This window comes from Poecilia reticulata, chromosome 16 (genome assembly GCF_904066995.2).
Source record: "Poecilia reticulata chromosome 16, P_reticulata-male-v2, whole genome shotgun sequence".
Taxonomy (NCBI): domain Eukaryota; kingdom Metazoa; phylum Chordata; class Actinopteri; order Cyprinodontiformes; family Poeciliidae; genus Poecilia; species Poecilia reticulata.
In genome coordinates, this window is record NC_088845.1 from 17,479,466 (window position 1) to 17,496,265 (window position 16,800).

General features: G+C 40.8%; 1 long non-coding RNA gene across 3 annotated transcripts in view; it reads left to right on the top strand.

Moving 5' to 3' along the window:
* The window catches only part of LOC145547593 (uncharacterized), a 69,147-nt gene extending 53,213 nt beyond the window's left edge, over nt 1–15,934 (top strand). Inside the window, exons 5-6 of one of the 3 annotated variants that reach the window (XR_014083885.1) lie at nt 8,261–8,437; nt 15,207–15,934. This is a non-coding gene — a long non-coding RNA (uncharacterized LOC145547593). Of the gene's footprint in view, nt 1–2,372; nt 4,825–8,260; nt 8,438–15,206 lie in introns of those variants that run through there. The other 2 variants (XR_014083884.1, XR_014083886.1) reach the window with 2 other exon arrangements.
* Nucleotides 15,935–16,800: the final 866 nt, after the last annotated feature.

Below are 16,800 nucleotides of genomic sequence, written 5' to 3' on the forward strand. Positions count from 1 at the left end.
CAGGTGACTGTTGGATCTATGACACAGGTTGAGGAGTTTCTGACAAGGAAAATCAGGCTCAATTGTGTTAAAACCTGACATCTAGAACTGGCAGAGTGAGAAAAATGAAAATGTACTTGAGAGTTAAAAGGTTCAGAGTTGTTTTTTAAGCACACATGTAAATATGCTGCTGGCCTTTTAGGTTTCTGAACCAGAAGATTGTCTGCCCTATTCTTGCCCTGACCCAAATTTCAGTTGCATAAGAACCAATAAACCCATCTACGCAAATAATCACATTTATTAGCTGAAAACACGCACGCAAGTGAAAAGGATTCCTTGAAATTTTCTGTACACCAATGAAGACACCACACTTTGCCCAGAGACATGCTTTCACATTGTGACCACCTCCAAAACCGTTCAGTTTATGCCAGCTTGGGGGCAACGCTTGGTGTCTGCTGATCAAAACTTTGGCCATTACAAAATATATTATGTGCTTTGTGAGTGTTTTTTGTTCAGAACTTTTTGTTAAAAAGATGTTTTCATGATCACCATTTTGTGGTTTCCCTGCCCTCGCCTGCAGCACATTGCCTCTATTGATGTATTTTGACCTATTTTCATGTCAGATCTAGATGATGCAAAACAGATTACTAGATTACTTTATTTGGGTGGATTCTCTGTACTTTTGAAGGAAAGTGAAAATTAATTGTAGACCTTAGCTTCAACTTGAAAATGGCTTCAAAGTTTTTTGCCTCCTTGAGGGATTTTGGCCCAAGCTACATGTATTTACTACCCATGTATTTAGCCATTGTGTATCTGTTTATATTAGTTCATGCGTGAACAAAGTCGGGTACATTCAAAATAGCATAAGTATGAAAGTTAATTATTAAATTGTAAATTTTTAGGAGAACATGCAATAAGTATGATACAATTTTTCAATGAGGTTTTTTTTTTAGCTGCAGAATATATCAAATTGTGGCATTTCAGTACCCATATCTGCAATGTCACTACCCCAAAGGATTGTTTTTATGCAATATATTCATACTAAACTTGAGGACTTAAAGAGTGATGAGGATTGGTGTTATAAAAATAAATGTAGCTGAAATGAGAACATGAAGGGGAAAAAGTAAGAAAAAACGGACAAACAATATAATCCCAATAATCAGCAACAGTATCACAATGACAGGTTGCACAGACCTGGTCACCACTGCTTTCCTTCAGGATCTTGGCTTTTATAATCTAGATAAATAGCGTTGAACGTTGTGCTTGTCATGAAGATTGTGAACACACCTCACTTGAAAATATTCTGGTCTATGAAACATTTTTCTACTCCAACATGGCTTAGAGAAATGTAATAATCATTGGAACTTGTAAGGTATTAGGTATCAGCTAAGCAGAAATCTGCAAAATATAGCCAAGCAGGCCAAAAACTTATTTTGATAAAAAAGGGAAGGGCTAAGCAGGGATCAGCTGTAAATCCCACGCAGAATCATCAAACCAGCTAATAAGCTTATTTATCATAAGTGTGTCTAGTTGTCATGAGTCTAGATATTATCTATCAAAACGTAGTCATTTGTGCAGAAAATGCTGACAGATGATTTAATTATTACCTACAAATTAAAATTCTACATGTGAATGTAGGACCGAACATCCTGTATGAAATCTTATTTCGTAGCTCTTTGGCGTTACGTTTTCTGTGCCATCTGTTTCTGTCCCTGCGGAGTGTGACGACAAGGCGGGCTGACAGTCGAGGGGCCTTTAAACCATAATACAGGCGTGCGTTGCGTGTGCGGTTGAACCGCAATGCTGCTGCTCTGAACCCTGAACTGGCGCTGCTTCCCGGGCTCGATGACGCTCGCCTGAGCGTTGGTGTCATATGCGGCGGCGCTGGTGTAAGTTTGCTCGTGTGTTTACTCAACAGGGTGTTAACGTCAGTTGAGTAAATTAATGTTTATCCTCACGCGTGTCAGGAGAGAAGCAAGTCAGCGTGCCTACACCGCTTTGCTTTGCCACCATCTCTCAATGTCCACAAACACACAGATAGTTAAAGTGTCCTGAGTCAGCCCTTGTTGCGCCCCTGCGAGTCAATGTATGTACTAGTTGCCCAGCATAACCACAGCGCAGGGTTTTGGTAGTTTTCCATGCGTGTGGCGCAGGCCAGAGGGGGCGTACAGTTGCTCACTTGCTTTGGCTTTCCATTGTAATATCTATGGTGGGCGGTGTGAGAGCGTCACCACTGCTTCCTGTGCGCAATGCTTTACACGGTCAATCACACAGACTCGAGAAGATTTTACTGACTGTGAACAGTAAAAAAAAAAAGAGGAGAGCTTCATCACAATACATCCACTAATAACATGCCGCCCTCTGGGTCGTCCCTTCTCTGTTCCTTGCCGAAGCCTTTTGGGAGGAGACTTGCAGCCTTTTTCTCAGCTCTCCCCCGGGACTCTGGTCCAGCTGCCCCAGCATTCCCAAACCTCAGCCTGACTTCACTGCCCAGGGCCTGCACACTGACATCATCATCATCCAGACGTCCACGCACAGGAAACTCAGATCAGCGCACACGCTCCAGAGCGGGGACGTCACCGCTCGAGACGACTCACACACAGACACGCTGATGCCACTCTGCAGAAGATAAAGTTCCCATGACTTCTGGGCTGCGCAACCACTATGGATTTCACTTGGAGTCCATAGTGAAAAAAAAAAAATGCATCTGTGAACATTTATCGGGATAACCAGCCGGCCGAGTCCGATGCTAGCAGTTCGCAAACTGCAAACTAATACCCAAGGGAATGCGGTGCTGAAGAAGCAGGGAAAACTACAGAGCTCAGTTTATCACCAGCAGAATGGACTTCATACTGGTTTTGAGAACAAATCCATATTAAATACTGTACGGGGGCTGTGATTTTAGCTTTAGATGGAAATGATTCTTTGTCTCACGGAGTCTTTCATTCTCTGCATTAAACGCAAAGTGCTTCTCCGTCTCCGATGAACGAAGCGTCACGTAACGCACACATAGCACATCAAGAAATGTGTTGAACTGAAAAGTTAATGTGCTGCATGGAAGAATGCTATCCAGCACCTTTTTTTTACTGTGTCTTCTGCGCATCTTTACTTCGACACCTGTGGAGTCTCTCACAACTCTGTAACACCTGGTTTCAAAAAGTCCCTTCTAGATCACTGGAGACGTGTGAACGAACAGCTGGATAGCAACAGAAATGCTTTGGTTTCACTGGAAACTGGCCCAGTGTAAATGGGGCGTCTAGTTAAAGCCACTGTTTTCGTAATAAGTAAATGGACTTCTACGGGGTGTCATTCAGTGTGATTATAAATCCAGCTGTTTCACTTAAGCCCTCAGAGGTTCGTGAGAGAACAAAACTGAAAACATGGAGAAATTAACAGTAGGAGTTGGTTATAAAACTACATCCCAAGTTTTAAGCAACTCATGGAGCATTGTTTGATTCATCGTCTGAAAAGCCTGACTCAACTGCCAACCTTTTGAGACATGACCATCCGCTTATCCAGAGTCGGGTCGCGGGGCCAGCGGCCAGACCCCAGACTTCCCTCTCCTCAGCCGCTTCGGCTTCTCCTCCAGGGGGAATCACTAGGCGTTCCCAGGGCAGATGAGAAACGTAGTCCCTCCTGTCGGTCTTGGGTCTTCCTCTGACGTCCAGGAGACGTCCTGACCAGACGGCACATCAACTGGCTCCTCTTGAAGTGGCAAAGCAGCGGCTCTTCCCTAACTCTCCCTAACTCAGTGCAGATGCTGCATCACCAAGAGGTGAATTGTAATCAGAGTAGAGCCACAGCTCAGGTGGAAGAGTGGCAAGAACGAAGTTATTGTTAAAACCCACACTGTGCATCACCCTGAACACACTTTCTCCTGGTAGCAGTATCATGCTGTGGGAATGCTTTCTGACAGCACCATCAAATAGGCTGGTTATGTTTCATGAAAAGACTGATTGTTCTAAATACAGGAAGAATACATGTTAGAGGATGAAATAAGAGTTTCAAGAAATACTCTTGAAACTGGAAAGACCTTCCAACGAGGACAATGGTCATAAACATACACCCAGAGGTACAATAGAATGATCTAAGAACATTTATGTTTGAATGGCCTAGTCAAATTCAGGCAAAAATGTGGTGCAATCTATGAAATGTTGAAAAAAAATTTTTTTTGGTCAACTCTTATCTTATTTGTTTGTGTGTCGCTGTTTGTGTAGAAACGTTGATGACAAGCAATGCGGCTCGGGAATATTATGTTTAATGCAATCCATCCATCCATCCATCCATCCATCCATCCATCCATCCATCCATCCATCCATCCATCCATCCATCCATCCATCCATCCATCCATCCATCCATCCATCCATCCATCCATCCATCCATCCATCCATCCATCCATCCATCCATCCATCCATCCATCCATCCATCCATCCATCCATTTTCTTTACACTCTTGTCCCTCAGTGGGGTCGGGAGGGTTGCTGGTGCCCATCTCCAGCTAACGTTCCGGGCGAGAGGCGGAGTTCACCCTGGACAGGTCGCCAGTCTGTCGCAGATGTTTAATGCAATTCAAAATGTAAATGTAATTTCCATTGATCACTATATGATATATTGATAAAGTTATTGTAAGTGTGTTTTTAATGTAACATTGTTTTTGAGTATTTTGCTTTTAAGTTAATGCTGTTTCATTATTATCTGTTTTTTGTATCATGTATTTCCATAATGTTATTTTCCGTAATGGCTCATGTTTATCATATTGTGGCATGCTGAAACGTACTTTGCAAACTTTAAAATCCTTGTAAACGCCAAATAATTGTTATTATGATAAAAAAAAACTATTTGAGGATGAATTTTCTTTCTGTCTTTTTTGAATGTTGTGACTGAACCTGATGTGATTTCTGACTGTGCTGTTGCAGGAGATGTTGAATGAGTGAAAAACGAGGCCCAAAGTTCAGTCTTGCTTGGTCATCCTTCAAAGTGTGAGACTTACTCACCTCTGCAACCTTACATTATATCACCCAGATCCTCTCACTATTTACACATTTCCCTTCCACTGTTTTGCCTCCAGCCTTAAAGCCCTGCAAGTCAAGGTGTTAGAGGCACCTCGCTGTCTCTCGCTGGCTGCCATCCCTCAAGGTGAACGCTCTCCCTTTTCGTGTTCACAACCTTCACGAGTCAAACTCAACAGAGAGCAGGTAGGGGAAAATAATCTGCAGAGGGAAAAAGGTTGGATTCAAGAGATGGAGAGGAAGAATCAAAATAGGACTGGTAGGCTGAATGGCATCAGGCCTGATTGAATCCCATCATTGATCTCATGAATAATAGAGCTTCGGTCGCCATATGATTATATTAGACATGACATCCAATGACAAGCTATGATTTCAAGCTGTGCACAATCACAAGCGGATACGCTCTCACATGTGTGCATCTCCGTAGATAACCCTGACTAACCCAATATAAGATGTCGCACTGAGGGACGTCAAAGTTAAGCATAAACATTGGAAACCACTGGACTTTAAAAAAAAAGTCCAGATGATGAAGGCGGTGGGAGCAAAGTTTCTCAATTCAGCCACATTGTGGTTGATATCTGGACATCAGACTGTTGATGAACTATCCATTTCTTCCTTTGCTTTGTCGAAACTGGATCGTTGTGGCTTCACTTTCATGCAGCGGTGAAGGCAGCAGATCCAGAATCAGTTCTGGATCCAGTAGATTATCACACTGAACATATAAGAAAGCTCAATATTTCTGTCAAGTTTTGTTAGGTTTGCTTCACTGTGTGATTCCCCACTTGAAAGGGACAGTCTCTACGAGGAACTTTTAACTGGATTTCACTCAAACAGCCTTCGATTTAGCTGATCCACCTTTATTTTTGTATGATGGTCACCATAGTGAGTTAGCCTTTCAGCCACATAGGTGAAAAACCTCAAAAGAAACAGAAACGCATCTATTACATTCTAAAATTAACAACATAAATACATCGTGAAATAATCAGATTATTCCAAAAGTATAATAAATAGCAAATATTTTATAGTAAAAGTCAACACCAATAAATAAATTAGCATATTTATCAACATTTTGCTCAATATATTTTATATCTAGAAGATCAGGGTTTGAATTTCAGCATGAGGAGGCGGAGGTGATCTGGTCAGATGTCGAGTCCTCTCACGTCATTGAAGTATTTGTGTTAATTTGAAGTATTTGTGTTAATTTGAAGTATTTGTGTTAAATGTCTGTCCAGCTCAGAACAGTATGTGTAAACTGGGGCTGCGTTATTACTAGGTATGTTACTTGTTTCCTTCTTTAATATATTTTTTCTATTCAAGGATCAGCTCAACATTTGTGGCTTAAATCTTAAATCTGAGTTTCCCAACTGATCAGATAGTTGTCAGCTAAGTTAATCAGGCAATGAGAGACACCATCAGCTGATTATTGATTAATCAATAGTAATACAGCCACATTCTGTCGATTTCTGCTTGAGAATTTACTTGTTCATCCCGAAACATTTGCGTTCCTTTTGTGTACTGTAGTGTTGGAAATGTTGTTTCTTTTAATTACCATTTAATTAAGTCAGTTTAACCGCGATACGCACGTTTACATCTAGATGACACTAAATTCTTTACATGAATTCTTTCAGTGTTTTATTGGAAGCTTTGTGAAAGTTGTTGCTTAGTTTCTGTAGCACAAAAGTTAAATCAAAGTTGTTTCTTTTTGGAATAAAAATTGCTTACAACAGATTCATCAATATGAAAGAGCTTCATGAAATAATAAGAGGTTGTCTGCTAAACAAAGAAAGCTCCAGTGTTTTATTGTATTTTGCAGATTATCAATAATATATAAAGCAACGGTTAAAGTCCGATGCCGTGGCCAACTTACACACACACACATATGCTTCTTCTGCCATGTTTATTCGTGTTTACAGCCTGTCCCTTCTCATCAGCCATTCAGCGTGTCAAATCTATGTGAGAACAATGTGCAAGTCGGCTGTTTTTCTCCCCTAGTCGATTGTATCTTTGTGCTGCTTTCACCTGTTCTTCCTTTCATCCATGTATGCATGCAATCAGCTGATGAGAATTGGGACGAACAGGAGCCCAGAGCAGGTGAACTGGGGGAGCAGGAAAGAGGAAAAATGTCCACAACATGGACTCTTTTTCAAACTTTATTCAGACCGTCTAGGGCAGGATACTGCAGTTTTCATGCGCTCAACATTGACACGAATGTCAAAATTGAAATTAGGATTTGTACTAAAAACAACAAAAACACCGCCACAAGTCTTTTTACAAGTTTAAATAATCCTGTTTTGTATTTTACGCTGGATCATCATTGTATCTACGGGTTCAGTGACATGCCCACGCTGAGTGAGTGTGGGTTTTATGGGCAGCTGCCCAGGGTGGCATATCACTAATATGTTTTGTTTTTCATCTAAAAAAAACAAAACATATTAGTGAGCTGTGCCCTGAACACATTTTCTATTGTTTTTATGAATTTACAGTAATTTACCTCTACTTACTGCTAAGAATGACAAAGTTGAGATTTGTGCTTTGTGCAGAACTGCATTGCATTTTTTATTTTTATGTCACATCTGAGAGAATTTTCTGTACTTTGATTGGTTAGGAAGTTGCAGTTAGTATAGTTTATTCAAAGTTGGTTGGTTTCTCAGCAGGAACCCAGTATTTGAGCACTGCAAAGGTTTTTAAACTACTTCTGTTTTTGTTGTAATGTATTTTTCAAAGAGGCACTTTCACGATGCTCTTGTGTAAGTCTTGTTTTCTTGGTTTATTTAAATCTTTGCATATATATTTTCTTATAATCTCAGATATTTTTATGTTACGTATAATCTATAAATTACTTACGAGCACAGACAGGTAAAAGCATTGATATTTAACCGAATGGTACTTCTCGGTCCTCTTTCAGGTTTTGTTGGATTTTTTTCCCAGCCCCTTTCTAAATTGTTAGTTCTCACTCTTTTGTTGCTCTCCACTTTTTGCTTTAGTCACTTTTAATGTCATCTCAATACGTTACATAATAAATAACTGGATCAGAAATATCTTGCAATAGCTATTATTGGCAATGCAGAAGAAAGAAATCAGCTTCTTTTTTGATATTTTAGCAGCTAGTTGCATGTTTCTAATATTGAAGTTTTTATTCTATCTTCTAGAGCTTAAGGGATATCAAAACACATCCAGGCTTGCAGCAGGAAATACAGTAGAATCCAAAGCACCAGAGAAAGCAGCAAAAAAAACTGGCTAAACAGACAAATATATATATATTTCCTGTGACAGAAGATCCCAACAAACCCACACCTCACCCTGAAGCTACCTGAAGATTATGGCTTGAGGAAGGGGCCATTATCCATTCATCCTGACATGCCTGGGCTCAAATGTCTGCAAGCCCTGAAGTGGTTATCCTGATTACTGCCGGAGCATTAAGAGGGAACTCCCTACTGGGAAACGCAGCAGGTAGGCAGCTGTGAGAGAGCGATCAGATAATTATGACAGCTTTAATGTGTAACACAGGATTTATTCATACAGGTCAAAAGAGCATGGAGGAATAACAAATCTACACAATACAAAGCATGGCGTTAGTAGTTTATGTAATCTACTGTGTTGTTCAGGGCAACTGCAGCCTGCTGGCTCCCGGTGACACAATAAATGGAAGTTCTGAGGCTTGCTGACATAGTTTGTGGGAAACTTATGAATAAAATTACAGTTTCTTAAGTGGTGTGGACTAGCGGCCTACGGGCCCATTGAAACGGCAGGAACACTTGTAGGATGCAAACAGTTATGAAATCATGAGATTCATCCACAAATAAAGATGTTGGTCATGGTCAGGATCAAACTGCTGGGGGTGAAAAACGGATTCAGTCGATGGGCCCACAACTGAAGCGTTTAGGTTTCATAATTCACCACACCATACACAGGCAGTAACATGCTTTGACAGACGTGACTGAGTGAAAGAAATCACTTTTTAAAGAGTGTGTTGGAAATTATTTAGCTGTAATATGCAAATCAAAAATCTGGCGGCAGCAGCCGCTGAAGAGGAAGAGGTCATCAGGCAGATCATGAGGCTTTTAGGCTGAGCTAAAATGTATTGGTTCAGCAGTTAGACATAGACAATGATGTCTGAGCACTGAATTAGTCATTAATGTACACAGATGTACTTTTAAAAAGTTGCAGTCTTTTTTTTTCCCATCAACATCTTACACATTGTTTGTAAATCGCCTACAGAAGGAAAGAGCGTCTCTAGGCTGAAGAGCTTTTTTAGGTCAATAAACCCAAAGGTTTCCAACTTCTGCAAATGAATATTCATACAGAGGGCTGGTAAATGCAAGATTTTTGAGAGGTAATGAAATGTGATTTTGAGTGAAATCACATTTCACTCAAAATCTTGCATTTTAACATTTTTAAAAAATTTTTTAATAAAAAAAATGTTAAAATGAAATATGTGTCTTATTAAGTTATATAAGTATTCAGAGGATTGATAGTTTATTGAACTCTTTGATTCAATTTCTGGATTCAGTCTTTGTCTGAAGAAATGTCTTACTTTTTCCACGCAGCCCAATGAAATTCTTCCAACCAATCAGATTGTGAAGACAACTCAATACAGCTCTTTAAATGAGCCCACAGTTTTCTGATTAATCCTTTAGACTTTGGCTTCCAAGACTTACATTTTTCTCTCATGGAATCACACTGTTTTTAATAATTTAGCTGTATATTTGGACGCCGCTCTTCATCTTCACATTTTCCTTGTACAACTGAAGGCTTTTGGACGTTTGTAGATCTGTCCGTATCTTCATCGACTTCATGCAGCCACTCTCATCTTTGTTCAGAAATTTTTCCTGCAAGCAGAAGCCACTAAAAAAACACCGCCTGCAGCCGACAAACCTGCTTGTGTGAATCAGAGACAGATGCAGTATAAATACCGTGCATCTTTAGCATGCACACAAGTTTCGCACTTGGAAGTATGCCATGTATAGATGGGCCTGTTACAAATCCTGGCTCAGATACATTGTGTTTTACTGCAGTAGCAATAAAGATAAACATCGTTTTTAGTTTCCTACCCTGAGGGGAATTGACAAAGTTTGAATAAAACAGGATTTTTATTATTATTATTACACAAGAGCCAGGTGATCCCTGGGTACACCGTCTCTCTTACTCCCCCACCCCCCTTGTCTCACCTCTCTCCTCATTCTCTGGCCTGCAGCGCTGCACAAGGAGTGGAAAATCGACTAAAAATACCCCGCTCATAAACAACTCACAGACACACTCACACCCAGGCCAGGGATCTTTAATATTAGAAAGCACAAGGCTGACACCGGAGATGCTCCGCTCGGTGGGTTTGTCCTGTCCTTAAATTAGTCCAGTGACCACGCTGTCCCCAGCGGTCCGACATGATGGGTGAGAGGGGCCGGGTCTGTAAGGAGGGCTGCACACATGCTCATTACATCATGGCCCAGCTGGCGTAGCCCGCGTTCCTGCTGCGGTCACACGGGGCATCACCAGACCTGACGCAGCCTTATAGGAGAGAAAGTGTGTGAAACGACAGCAGGGATCAGTTTGTATTGAGACTACTGGGGATTCACCTCACTGTCAACCCCCCGCCCCAAAAAAAAACTGTTTACACAAAACAGCTTAAGGGAACTCAGTTTGATATGCTACAGAATGGATTTGCAAATAACTTATAATAGAATTATACAGTTGGTTTCTGTCTAATGCTGTCTTCTTTTCACAAAGACATACATTTCCTCCTCTGCTCCTTTAAAGTTTTCTCCAGCTCTCATCTGCGTGTTCGCCTGAGCCTCCACATTGTTCCATCCTGTTAAAGTCCTTTCATGCATCACAACATACCTGTTAATTTTCTTCTGGTTTTCTCCCACCGTCGACCGTCTCTGCTTGTTTCCATCTTCCTGCCGTTATTCGTAACTCTCTCCAAGCGACTCAGGTGTCTCTCTTCGTCTCTTTTCTACCTCTTTTCCTTTTGAAGTGTCTGTGTAATTGACTCCTTTTTCCTTTGTGCTTTTATCTTTGGCAGTTGAGGCTGTATCATAAAGTAATCTCAACTTCCCTTTTCAATTTTTCTTGTCTTGCTATTTTTAGACAATCTATTTCCTCACTTTTACATTATTTCTGTGCATCTTCCCCTGCCTTTTTTCACATTTTGTCACACTACAACCACTAAACTTCAAAGCGCCTTTTGCACTACATTGAGATTTTATGTCATAGACCCACATAATGTTGAGAAGAGAGAAAATGTTAGTTTTTTAGGGGGGATGGCTTCATAACTCTGACACTCCTAAATAAAATCCAGTGGAACCGGTTACTCATATGGATTTAATCAGTAAATAGAGTCCAAGCAAAAAGCGATAAGAGCTTTTCTTCTTCTTCTGGATGCACAGAGACTTGCAAAGGATAAACTTAAGGAGATGAATACTAGAAAATGTTTTTAGAGTTTTGTTTGTAAGACTGTATAATTTTTGAAAAACATTTGCTGTCCACTTCACAGTTCAGCACTAAGTTGTGTTGCTCTTTCATATAGAATCCATATAAAATGTATTTCAGCCTGTAGCAGGACAAAATGTGAAAAAGGTCAAAGATGAACACAGCGAACTGTAAACGTTCACATCTGAACATAAACACATGCACCATAATGTCTCATATGGCAAGAAAATCAACCATTTTCCCTCAAAGATATCAAAAGGCGCTTTTAAATGTTTATAAATATACGTATAGGTGGGTTGCCCCCTCTGGGTTTTGAGTCAATCTCTACTTCTGCAGTACCGAGTCCACTGCTCTGGTCGAGAACGAGTCGAGCCAAGTACAAAGCTCTCGATTTACCAGTCCGTCATCAAGGGGAAGCTCAAATTAAGAGCCACTGCTTCTCCGCATCAAGAAGAGTCGGTTGAGGTGGTTCTGGTCAGGATGTCCCCAGGGGAAATCCCTTTGGAGGTTTTCCCACTGGGATCAGAACCCAGGAAGACCCAGAATCCACAGACGGGCCTGTGAGTCCCAGGGAACGCCTTGGGCTTCCCCAGAGTGACCTGGAGGATGGACCTGTTGCCCCCACAGCCATATTTCATATGTAGGTGGAAGACATTGGAAGGATGTCTTTCCATGTATTCTCTCCATTTTCTTTAAATCCATGTGGCACTTTTATTTAGCAGCAAGTCAGGGTACGCTGCTGGACCTGCAGACTTTTAGGTTTATAAACGAGATAACTGAAATCCTCCTTATGAATGTCTAATGTTTGTTAAAATGCATGTGTGTGAAGCTGTGGAAAATGATTGATTACAATCACTGACAACAGCTGGAAATAGCTTTTTAAAATTGGTGCTAGAAATGTCTGTACCCTGAAATGAAACAAGGACTGTTGGGTTGCGGTTTATCTATTTTACTCTTGGGAAAATTAAATAAACTTTAATATCGTTCAATTGAAAATTAACTTCAGTTTCTTCCATACTGCGTACACCGAGTGGATGGGGAGCAAATTGAACTTTGGTGATGACTCTGGGAGAGGAGTTTCTGAATGGAGCAGACTCACGTCGACTCCGACTATTTCTGTCCGACGGAGCAGAGAATCCTCATCCGGAACGGCCTGCAAGCGTCCAGCACACGCTGTACACACATTCACAAATTCTCACTTGGCTGTGACCCACATACAGTTCATATGACAGCAGCCATGTGGCCCGGATCGCAGAATATGGAGTCAGATTACTTTACAGTGAGCAAGTTCTCGCCTCTCAGCAGATCAGACTAAGCTGCTGATGGCTGAGAGGTGACACCCGCAGGATAACAGTTTACTGCCAGGCTGCAGGTCTTGTGATCGCAGCAGCTGGACATATAAGATACATGGTTCTTAGAACCATTGTAAGAATGGTTCTAATTAATAATAGTCTGTTTGTGTGTTGTTGGTGGGAGCTGTAGCTTGGAGACAGCAAGACAGAAAAGGAAAAGAAACATCATCTCATTTCTTACTTTTCTCACATCAAATCAGACCTGAGTGAAGTCGGCCCGCCCCACGATCTTCAAAATCAGACAAAAATGGTGTCAGACATTTGTGCCGGTTTGTGAAGCAAAAATTTCCGTTTGTCCGCTATCATTTTAAAGATATTAAGAAATGGTTTCAGAGGGCATGAAAGGTCAACCAGCCAACTTCTTCAAATCAGACAACATTGGTGTCAATCGACTCGACTACGTTTGTGCTGGTTTGTGTAGCAATTTTTTTTTCTTTGTCCTCAGCACAAACATATTACCAACGTTTGACACCATTTTTGTCTGATTTGAAGGTGGGCCAACTTCACTCAGGTTCAACTTGGTGCTTTGTGACGGACCAAAGAAAGATGTCCCCTCAACACCATGCTGCCCTCCTCATAGGTCAGATTTGCCAAGGTGTTGTTAGGCTTTGACGTTTTCCCCTTTATCATTGAAATGTAGCCCTCGCCTTTACTATTTTAAGATTTTTCTTTCCAACTAGAATTGATCAAAGTAGCTGAAAAACGATGTAAAAACTTTCTGCGCTTTCATCTTTGGACAGGTCTCTGTGCTGGTTTCTGCTTTTGGGCATCAAACACGGATCAATTTCAGCCGAATGTCCATCCATTCCATGCTTTACCAACCAGGTGATCTGTTTAAAAACATATACATCACAGTTTGCACACATGCTAGACATAACTGCATGCAACAGTGGAGATCTGCTCAGCCTTTAAAGGAAACTTTCAAATCTCAAAACGTCTGCATCTGATGTTCTTCTACAGGACTGAGATCAGGTTGTTTTTTAATGAGAGACAGAGAAACATTGGTTCTCAAGAAACTACTAATAGTTTTATGTTTTACCCTCCGGTGACAGCCTGAGATGGTAGAGAGCCCAAAAACTGTACTCAGGTAGGAGTAGCACCACTTCAACATATTTTTGCTCAAGTAAAAGTGAAAAATAGTCATATAAGAAATTACTGAAGAGTAAAAAAAAAAAGTATTTGGTCAAAAAGTTGTTGAAGTATTGAGAAACTGATCAAAACCTTGATCATTTAATATAGAAAAAAAAATCTATAATCAAATGCAAATATAAAGTTATGTGGAAATTTTGGTGTTGTAAAGACCAGAATTAAAATAATTCATATAAATAACATAAATACAAAATAACAAATTCAGATTCAAACTTTTTTTTTTCAAATCAATTTATTTAAATATAAAATTTATGAAACCTTAACAAAAACTGCAGGTGTGTGTTTTTTTTGTGTGAAAACAAGCTTGTTCTTCATTCAATCAACTTACTCACTGCAGGAAAAGTTTTTGGAAATTATACTCAAGTAAGAGCAGTGATACTTCATAATAAAAAATACTCAAGGTAAAAAGTACAGCGTAATACTCCAAAAGTAATTACCCCCCCCGAAAATGTACTCAAGTAAATGTAACTGATTTAATGTAACTAGTTACTACCCAACTCTGGTGCCAGGTATGATTGGTATGAACGCGTTTCTACGTCAGGAACAATCCTTTTTAAAAAGCATGTGGTTTCCTCACAGGATATGGGTTTCTGGTGAAGAGACTCGGAGCGGCGGTGCTTTAAAGAACTGCATCCTCTCTTTTTTTATCTTTTCCTCCTCCTGTCTCTCACTCCTCTCCTTTTTTTTTTCCACAAGCGAAACGTCATCTCAACATGTATGCATTCAGGAGGATTTATATAGACGAATGTGATTGTCGGTGCATGACTGGTATTCATTGATCTCTTTAGTCTTTGATGAAGTGGAAAATTATATTTTTATACACAGAAATAAGAGAGCGGATGATTCTTAGGATCTCTACAAAATAAGCTAGAGAGTGAGGGAAAACTTAATTTTGTTCTTGTTTGCTATGTTATTTTACTTGAATGATTAAAAAATTAGAACGATCTCAATAAAAGAGACTTTGTCAACTATGATTTATTAAAACAAAGACATATTCAGTTGTACTATATTTGCCAACATATGCTTTAAATTTTATAGAATCTTTTCTTATTTTTTCTTGATAGAAAATTGTAGAAATTTCCCCACAAGCGCCTTCCGTCATTCCTTCCTACACCCATCCATCCATTTGTCCACCCTGTCTACAAAGGCCTGTCATAGAAAATTGAGATCCAACACAATCAGGCAAAACATTATAACCACAGTTTGTAGAACTGCAGCTCAAACCCTAAGTAAAGATTGACATTTCTTCATTTTTGTGACTGTCTCATGTTGAATCAATCTCTTAACAGAAGAACAGCTCATAGAAAACCGTTCGACCCTTCATGTAGACACGGCAAGAAAATGCCCTCCACTCAAACTGGCCACGAATCAGCCAAAAAGGCCCATGGTCCGCCAGGAGGAGCTGCAGAGATCCACAGCTCAGGTGGGAGAATCTGCTGATTAAAATCATACATTTCCTCCTGCATATCACCTTGAACACACCATCAGCATTGTGAAACGTGGTGGCAGCATTATGCAGCTGTGTTCGGCTCCGTCTGTCTTCAGTGGGGCTGAAAACAAGCACGTGCTTCACTTTTCATATTTTTACAGCAAAAAAAAAAAAGAAAGATGCAAAATCCATGCTTCCTTTTCCTTTCTCTTCCCACATTTGCAACTTCCTGTTGCTTTAACACACAAAATTTGAACAAAATGCAAGTTTATAGTTGCAACAATAAGAAGCATGACAAAGAATAAGGAAAGCTTTCCTCACTGCTCGACCGCTGAAGGAAACATCAAGTTGACGGGTGAAGATGCTGCCAGGAGGAGTTAGAAACTACAGGTTGCAGCAACAGGGGCGGCCGCGGTTCTCCACACTCTGCCTGCGCCTGTTTGACTCCTGATCTCAGAGGGGGCAGCTCAGCAGCGGCTGCTTCATATTTAATTGTTTTCGTTGAATTATTCTGGCCCACTGCCGTGTTGTGCCACCGTGAATTGGGCCACGGAGTCTGTCGGCGCATCTCAGTGTGTGTGTGTGTGTGTGTGTGTGTGTGTGTGCGCGTGTGTGTGTGTGCGTGCGTGTGTGCGTGCGTGTGCGTGTGTGTGTGTGTGTGTTTTCTGTGCGGACGACAGGGAGAGGGATGCCACGAACGATGGGAGCCTCGCGGAAAGCAGGGCCATAGCAACAGGATGAATTAGTGAACAGGCATGAAATGCTACGTTTAACACAAAGCTCCGGAGCCACGGCAGCTGGAGGTTTCATATTCAACACGGATAGCCTGGCGATGCAGGTTGGACCAAAAACACCCCAGCAGCTGCAACATATGAAGCTACGAAGAGTCCACAAGGTTTACACTGATAAATAAAATAGCGTTTTTGATCATGTCACTTCAGAAGTAAATTATAGAGGACACTTAAAAGTTCAGCATGGCTGTAGAAACAGTTTATGCTGCGCAATGTTCAATAATAATCATTTTTAAGAGTCACACATAGTGTAAAAGTGGAAATACCTTTTCCTGAGCGATGACAGTTTCATGCTGTAGTTGGTAAATGCTGACTCAGGACGGGTTGGTAAAATGGTCTGCAGCGCCCCCCTCAGGACAGACAAGACAGGCAGAGGCAACGTGCAGATGAACCAACCTGAATATTGCAACGCTACCGCCAAATAAAGTGCTGCTTAAATGTAAATTAAAGCACAATAATGTCAGTGTGGGGGACATCTGATGAAATTTACATATCAGGCCATTTTTAGGGGAATAAAAGAAAGAGAAATATACAGACAAGTTGTGGTGCAGCCTGTTGTTACACACCATGTCCATCCCAGCACACAAAGCTCAAATCACCTCAAACTGGTTTTTTGGACTTCGGTGGACCCCACAGTTACCAGATCTTATTCCAAAAAAATAC